The sequence below is a fragment of the Oryza sativa genome, chromosome 8 (assembly GCF_034140825.1).
Source record: "Oryza sativa Japonica Group chromosome 8, ASM3414082v1".
NCBI lineage: Eukaryota > Viridiplantae > Streptophyta > Magnoliopsida > Poales > Poaceae > Oryza > Oryza sativa.
The window spans coordinates 12,009,703-12,018,837 of NC_089042.1; the positions used below are offsets into that span (position 1 = coordinate 12,009,703).

The 9,135-nt window shown below is 43.5% G+C and overlaps 1 pseudogene; it reads right to left on the reverse strand.

Moving 5' to 3' along the window:
* Positions 1 to 5,051: 5,051 nt before the first annotated feature.
* On the reverse strand, positions 5,052 to 7,954 carry LOC136351376 (uncharacterized; annotated as a pseudogene).
* Between the last annotated feature and the right edge of the window lie 1,181 nt (positions 7,955 to 9,135).

The following is a 9,135-nucleotide window of genomic DNA, read 5'->3' on the forward strand; positions in this document are numbered from 1 at the left end:
CTGCGAGGTCGAAGTGGCGGCGGCGTTTGCGTCGACGACGACGGCGGTGCTCCGGCGATCTTCGGCGGAAATGGAGGGCGGGACGAGGACGACGACTTGGCGATCCCAACGGCGGCCTTCCCGAGCGATGACGACGACCGTAGCGGCGGCGGCCCACGGCTGAACTCCCCTCGACGGCGGCGGCGCACGGGCTCTAGTGGCTAGGGTGCTACGGGCGATGGCGAGCTAAAGCGAGGGTGGTGGCGGATAGAGGAGGTCCCGGGAGTCCTTTTATAGGGGCTAGGGGGCGGCGATGAAGGCCCACGGTGGCCGGCGGCGAGATGGAAAGTTTAGGGTTAGAGGAGAGAAAACGAATCCGAATCGAACTCGAATCCACCGATTTCCAAACAAAATTAGCAAGAGATTCCAAAAGAGAAAAGGAAGAGGGGATCGGGGAAGGCGTGATCGAATTTTGGAAGGAGGCGGCGGCGGCTTGCGCGGCTAGGGCACGGCTGCGGCGGCGCGAGGTAGACGACGGCCCTGACAGGTGGGCCCCACCTGTCAGCGGGAGAGAGGAGGGAGAGCGGCGGCTCGGCTCGGCGAGCTGACTTGGGCCGGGCGCGCTTGCAGGCCGAAGAGAGAGAGAGAGGGGTTTTGGGCCGACTTTCGGCCCAAAGCCAAAAGAGGGATTTTAAAACCTTTTTCTATTTAAATTATTCATGAAATGCAATTCCATTTATTAAAAATACTTCCTTGGCTCAAATAAATCCCAGAAAAATCTAGGAACTATAGAATCAAATGAAGTATTTAATAAAATTTTATCTAGCCCATTTTTGTATTGGAATTTATTATTTAAAATTAGATCTTTTCTTCTAGGCTTTTAAAATCATTTCTAATAATTCCAATTAAACAAAAATTTATACATTTAGGGATTTTTAGGGTGTGACATACAGCTTGTTGCTTGGAAGGGATTAGATTCATGCCAATTGTTGTATTCCTTCAACCATGCATCAATGCTTGATTCAGTGGCAAGGCGACAAGATTGAAATTGTGCCAGCTGACAGGTCAGTTAATGTTGCCAGTGACGATTTAGCTCTTTGGGAGATGGATGGTCTTGATTGCTTATCTGGAAAAGTTTGGGATGGACATTTTTTTAATCAATTTTTTTGAGGGTGTCGTGGAGGGTTCAAACGTCTACACCAAGGACACAGTAGATGATCTCGATGACAAACAAGGACAGGGTTTCATGTCGGCCGATGATTTGGAGGAAATTGATATAGGTCCAGGCGATCGACCAGGGCCGACATTTATCAGTAAAAACTTATCTCCAGAATTTAGAACCAAGTTGATAGAGCTTTTAAAAGATTCAAAGATTGCTTTGCTTTTGTATATTGTGAGATGCCAGGACTCAGCCAATCAATTGTTGAACATCGGCTACCTATCAAACCAGGGGTTAGACCGCACCAGCAGCCTCCGAGAAGATGCAAAGCCGATATGCTCGAACCTGTCAAGGCTGAGATTAAACGTTTATATGATGCTTGTTTTATTCGTCCTTGCCGATATGCTGAGTGGGTTTCTAGTATAGTTCCTGTTATTAAGAAAAACGACAAGGTCCGGGTGTGCATTGATTTCAGGGATTTGAATAAAGCTACCCCAAAAGATGAGTATCCAATGCCAGTAGCCGATCAGTTAGTTGATGCTGCCTCAGGACACAAGGTTTTAAGTTTTATGGATGGTAATGCAGGGTACAATCAGATCTTTATGGCCAAAGAAGATATTCATAAGACAACTTTTAGGTGTCCTGGTGCAATCGGCTTATTTGAGTGGGTTGTAATGACTTTTGGTTTGAAAAGTGCTGGGGCTACATATCAAAGAGCCATGAATTATATATATCATGATCTGATCGGCTGGTTGGTTGAAGTCTATATTGATGATGTGGTTGTTAAATCTAAAGAAATAGAGGACCACATAGCCGATTTGAGGAAGGTTTTTGAGAGAACCAGGAAATATGGCTTGAAAATGAACCCAACAAAGTGTGCTTTCGGTGTATCGTCTGGCCAGTTTTTGGGATTTCTTGTTCATGAGAGGGGGATTGAGATAACTCAAAGAAGTGTTAATGCAATCAAAAAGATTCAGCCTCCATAGAACAAGACGGAGTTGCAGGAGATGATCGACAAGATAAATTTTGTTAAAGGTTTATTTCTAATTTGTTCGAAAGGTTAGAGCCTTTTACACCATTATTAAGATTGAAAGACGATCAAAAGTTTACTTGGGGGGTAGAGCAACAGAAAGCATTGGATAATATTAAGGAATATCTTAGCTCTCCCCCAGTGTTGATTCCTCCACAGAAAGGGGTACCTTTCAGATTATATCTATCGGCTGGTGAGAAGTCGATCGGCTCGGTCCTGATTCAGGAGTTGGAAGGAAAGGAAAGGGTTGTATTTTACTTAAGTTCTCGACTCTTGGATGCAGAAACCAGATATTCCCCTTTGGAGAAGTTGTGCTTGTGCCTGTATTTTTCCTGTACAAGGTTAAGGCATTATCTATTGTCCAACGAATGCACTATCATATACAAAGCCGGTGTTGTTAAGTACATGTTATCGCCTCCAATTTTGAAAGGAAGGGTTGGAAAGTGGATATTTTCCTTAACAGAATTCGATCTTCGGTATGAGTCACTAAAGGCAGTCAAGGGGCAAGCTATAGCCGATTTTATTGTCGATCATCGTGATGATTCAATTGGCTCAGTTGAGATTGTGCCATGGACTTTATTCTTTGACGGATCAGTATGTACTCATGGTTGTGGTATCGGCTTAGTGATAATTTCCCCTCGGGGGGCATGTTTTGAGTTTGCTTACACAATTAAACCTTATGCGACCAATAATCAAGCTGAATATGAGGCAGTTCTCAAAGGGTTGCAGTTACTCAAGGAAGTTGAAGCCGATGCTATCGAAATTATGGGGGGATTCTTTGCTAGTAATCAGTCAATTGGCGGGAGAATATGAGTGCAAGAATGATACATTAATGGTTTATAATGAGAAGTGCCAAGAACTAATCAAGGAATTTCGGCTGGTTACTTTGAAGCATGTATCTCGAGAGCAAAATATTGAAGCTAATGATTTAGCCCAAGGGGCATTAGGGTATAAGCCGATGATCAAAGATGTTAAGGTTGAAGTTGCTGCAATAACAGCCGATGATTGGAGATATGATGTACATCAATATTTACAGAATCCATCTCAATCGGCTTCTCGGAAATTGAGATATAAGGCGTTGAAGTATACTTTATTGGATGATGAACTCTATTACCGGACGTATGATGGGGTGTTGCTTAAATGTTTGAATACCGATCAGGCTAAGGTTGCAATCGGCGAGGTTCATGAAGGGATTTGCGGCACTCATCAATCGGCTCATAAGATGAAGTGGTTGCTTCGACGTGCGGGATATTTTTGGCTAACAATGCTGGAGGATTGTTTCAAATATTACAAGGGGTGTCAAGATTGTCAGAAGTTTGGGGCGTTTCAGAGAGCACCGGCGTCGGCTATGAGTCCTATCATTAAGCCATGGCCATTTAGAGGTTGGGGAATTGATATGATCGGCATGATTAATCCACCATCGAGTAAAGGGCATAAGTTTATATTGGTGGCGACCGATTATTTTACCAAGTGGGTAGAGGCGATTCCTTTGAAGAAGGTTGATTCTAGGGATGCTATACAGTTTGTTCAAGAGCATATAATCTATCGATTTGGTATTCCTCAAACCATTACAGCCGATCAAGATTCAATTTTTGTATCTGATGAGTTTGTTCAGTTTGCCGATAGCATGGGTATCAAATTGTTGAATTCTTCACCATATTATGCACAAGCTAATGGGCAGGCCGAGGCATCTAACAAGAGTTTGATCAAATTGATTAAAAGAAAGATTTCTGATTATCCTCGGCAATGACATGCTCGTTTAGCCGAAGCGTTATGGTCTTATCGGATGGCTTGTCATGGATCGATTCAAGTCCCTCCTTATAAGCTTGTTTATGGGCATGAGGCTGTTTTACCATAGGAAGTTAGAATCGGCTTGAGAAGAACGGAATTGCAAGATGATTTGACAGCCAATGAGTATTATAACCTTATGGCCGATGAGAGGGAAGACCTGGTTCAATCGCGGTTGCGAGCCCTTGCAAAGGTAACAAGGATAAGGAACGAGTTGCTCGGCATTACAATAATTCGGAGGGTGAGCTTGTATGGAAGTTGATTTTGCCAATTGGGACTCGGGATAATAAATTCGGTAAGTGGTCACCGAATTGGGAAGGACCGTTCCAAATCTATAAGGTTGTGTCTAAGGGAGCATACATGCTACAAGGACTCGATGGAGAAGTCTATGGACGAGCACTAAATGGCAAGTACTTGAAGAAATATTACCCAAGTGTTTGGGTTAACGCATGATTGGCTGATGTTGCCGATACATGATAGCCGATGTGTTTGCATCGCCTTGAGATGGCCAATATTGTTATATCGCCCTTAATTGTTTTCATATTGTAATCGGTTGTCGTTTGCCGATGTACAATGGTCGATATTGTTATGTCGCCCTTAGTTCAAGCTATAATTTTATCAATGCTTTTGACATTGTAAAATTAGGGGGGCACATATATGAAAAATTGCAAATTTTTGAGCAAAATATGGAGTTATGTTGAATCGGCATGAAAGTTATTAAGATAATTTCAATGAAGAGTCAAAGTTTTGTTAGCCGATTACAAAAATTCCTAAGACCTATTATACAAGATATCACTGAGACAAATATTGCTGGATAGCCGAAATAGCTCTTTGCCTGATTTGTTGTACTTCTTCAATGGCTTGGGTATCTTGAGCATCGGTTCTAAGGATGACTTTTAAAGACTTGGTCAGATCAACAACATTCTTGATAGCCGATTTTAGTCTTGCCTTCTGCTCTTCGACAAACTTTGGGAGATTGGCTAGCTTTTTATGTTCCATGTCCAACTCGGCGTTGCATTCTTGAAGTTGTGCCAAAAGCTCAATCTTGCGAGCTTCGAGCCGATCAATATTAGATTTGATCAGGCCCTCAGATAGCTAATCAAGCTTGGCCTTCTCTTCATGAACAAGCTGCCGATTGGCTTGGATTGTGGCCTCGATATCTTTGCGCTCCCAACATTCAGCTAGTCTCAGCTTGGCTTTCTCCAGCTTGAATTGATGCTGCTCAAGATAGACGGCAGGAGTAAGGACATCGGCTAGTTCATCTGGGATCAGAGCTTGAACCTCATGTAGCCGAGTCCTAATTGATCCGCAATCAACCACTAAGCTATCTAACGATGATGCCTCTAGCCGATGAGAGATATCTTTGAGAATTTTCCTCACATCATCGGATAAGGGGGCTAAAGCTTTGCTTGTGGTATCTTCTTCTGTCTCATCAAGATAATCTCTAATGTCAAAAGAGAAAAGATTAGCTAAGACCTGCAATAATGATTTAAAGAGAGTTAGAGCTAAATAGACATAGCCGATCTAAATTCTTGTATCAAAAGGAAACTTACTGGGATAGCAGGAGCAGTTGGTTGTTCTTCTTCCTCAACATGATGGCTCCCTATAGCCGATGGAGTTTGGTCACTCGACGATGGTTGTGCAGGAGAAGAGGGAGGAGGAGGAGGAGGTTGTAAAAGAGACAAATGTTAGACAAAATTGGCTGAGATCAACTAGTGAAAGCATTAAAGATATCTTACTGGTGGAGCCAGTTTTAGAGTTGTTGATGCCGATTTCTTCTTCACAGCAATTCTCTTTTTCTGCAAGGATGAGATTAGTGAGCAATCGGCTGAGGATAAATAGTTATAAAAGAGAATCAAGGAAAGATATTCACCCTAGAGAAGTGAGCTGGAGCAGAGGGGGTCGGAGGAGTTTGCTTAGGTGAAGCCGATGGAGTTCTTTCAGTATCGCTTATTTCATCTGCGGCTTGATCAACATCCTCGCCGATTTCTTCTTCATCCAGAGCTTGTTCAATGGATGGATCTAGGGCAGGCAGATCATCGGTTGGTTTAGGCTTCTTTAATTTGGCCTTCTTCTTTGGAGTAGGAGACGATGTATCCATAGCCGATGACCTGGTTCTTCTCTTTTTACTGGCATCGGCTGGTTCTCTGATGAGCCCTTGGAGAAGAGTTGAAGTCTGGGGGGCATGATAGCCGATGACAGGAGGAGATGGCCCACCTCCATTTGGAATAAGGCCTGGTGCATACTCTATGTCCCTGCCACTATTGGTCTGGTGAGGAGGGGAGAACTCTGTGGTCTGCAAGTCAGAAAAGAAAATTAATTAAGTTATGAATCGGCTAAGCAATTATTTAAACGGAGTTAATTAAATGAAGACATACCTGAGGGATAACATCTGGAAAGAGATCTGTCATGTACATAGAAGCCGATTGATGGAATAGATGCAATTTCCATTCACCCCACCATCTGTCAAAGTTTTTGCTCCTGAACTTTGCCATCTCTATATTTTCAATGATGCCCAGAGGAGGTCCTTGGAGATTGAGCAGCCGATCCGTCATCAAGGTTGATGAAATTTCCCCTCAGCACTGGATCTTGTCAGCAAAGAATAAGCCGATTGGGAGTTGGCCCATTCCAAGTTGTCTGGCTAAGCTCATCGGGTGATAGAATTCATAAGAAACTTGGATGTTTCTTCCCTGATGGATGCCAACAGGAAGGATGCATGGGCTGATTGCAGCTGAGAAAACTTCCCTGGACTTTTGGTATCTTTCATGATTGATGTCTTCAAATCTAAAGTCCGATGGGAGCTCAAGGTTTGCTGAATCTTCATAAGGAAACCAAACTCAAGCATCTTTTTGAAAGCCCTCATAGAAACTGCAGAACCGGTCCTTGAGCAGTTCAACCAATAATTTTGCTCCAGCATCGGCTGGTGTGGATGCATATTCTCTATATGACATGCATCTGCGATGAGTGCGCTCTTCTCCATCATCTTCTACAATCGGCTCTAGTCTTGGGAATTCGGCTTCTGTTACAGATGGCCGATTGACAACTTTCATGACCATCAGATTTAGCCAAGTCTGCAGCAGACACCATGGTCCACCTGCTCCAACTACTGAGCCGACAGCTATCTTGGCCGATGCATTATTCAACATTTGGTATAGATAGCCGAGGAGGATTTTGCCTAGAGGAAATTGTTTCTTTGATTCTAGGGCTTCGGCTACAAATTGCCAATTGGTTGTAGGACCACAACTGGATCCACAGAAGAGGAACTTTTCTAGCCACATTAGCAAGAAAGCTACATGTTCCCGAGAATTGACAGGCCCTTTGCCCATATATGCCGCTACATAGCTAGACCAACCTCCTATGCTTTTGGTCTTGAAATCAAATTGATTCTTGGTGTTCATGCTCATAGGGTTAGCCAATGAGGTTACATCTAATCCAATGATCATGGTGATGTCAATCAGTGTTGGAGTCATCGGCCCTTGGTTGAACAAAAAGGCATTGATGATGTTGGACCAAAAATAAGTGGCGGCGGCCATCAGAGGTTCATCTTTAGCTGAATTGGCTATGGTAAGGGCAAGTGCTTGGCCGATTCCAATCTCGTCCCAGTGAACTTTCTAGCTAGCCGATACGCGCTTGTACCATGTAATCCAACTTTTCTCGGGTGGAGTTTTCTCGAGAGATGGCCAAGATTTGAAGGTATTTTTCCAGTGACCTAGATCTGGGTTGGCCAATCTGAAGGGAATCCTATTGGTTTCGCCAATGATGAACTCGGTAGGGTCAGGGTTGCCGACTGGGCCAAGGAAGTAGTAATTTTCGTGCGACAGGCTGGGAATTGCAACTAGGTTGGAGAGATGCTACAAATCCAAAAGAACCGAGAGGAGGAAAACCAGATGAGGAGTTGGAAAATCAATCTGTTGCGAGGAAAAGAGATCTAGCCGATGAGAACTTACCTCAGCGTACTCGGCCGACGGCGCGGCAGACGGGCTGGCGGAGGACGACATCGCCGCGGGCGGAGATCTGGCCGGAGATGGAGTCGCTTGGGGATCGCCTTGTGCGTCGGAGAAATCGCCGGAGAGAGAAAGGACAAAGTTGGCTTAGGCGGTAAAAACGGAAGTAACGGAGTGAAGATTTTTTAGGGGGCAACGGTTAGTATTTAAAGCATTGGAATAACGGTCGGAAAACGACAAGGTGTGAATTTCACTCGGAGTTGATATATGGCAAATCCGAAACATTACCAAATATTCCGGACTTGGGGGCATGTGTTGACGACCAAATTTAGTAATATCAGTATCGAAGATGAAAAATAGATCGAAGCGAAATCAAAGAAGAAGATTGATTCGGGAACAAAGTAAGAATCGGCTGGAGTCTAAATTGGCTACGATCAGGATTGGCTGAGTCCGAGTCAGACTGGGTAAGCCGATATAGCCGATTCCGACAATACGACTCGGTATACATCATCGGGTTGAGTTAATGTGCTTCGTGATGATTGCCACACATGGATAGAGTCCTGAGAAGGCAATTGTATCTATTAATTAGGATATTTTATGTGATTTCCTTAGAGATATATTTGGGCAAAAGTCTGCCGCAAAGACTTATGATATCTTACAGTTTGTTAGAGATAAGAGTCGTGTCCGATATGGACAAGTTTTGTAATTCTCGGGTATAAATAGACCTCGAGCCCTGTGTAATCAAAAAACACACGTTCAATACAATCTCGGCGCATCGCCACTCTTTTAACTTTTGTTTTGTTTCGACGAGTTCTTGCTTTCGGGTTGAGCTGCATCGGTTTCGATCTTCAACAAGAGGTAAAACTTGTTATGGCGGCTTACGTTATCGAGATTAGTGCTTCCATCGTTATGATACTCTAATATTGTTTATGTAATTCGTCGAGTTATCATATATCTTATATAATCTCTGACAATATCGACATCTAACCTATAATCGGCTAACATCTGTCAGTAGAAGGCAGTCGATTAGGTTAGATAGCAACGTTGGCTTAGATTATATATGATATCCACCACTCTATGAAACACATCTTGATTGTCTAGATATTGTCCTTTTTTTCATACTTATAGCTGCATCAGTTGAGTTTGATCTTATGAGTCGTGATTAGAATCTCAATCTCTAGCCTGCTTCTTGGTTGCCGATTAGGGTAGTATCGGGGTTTTAGCCGATCTTACTT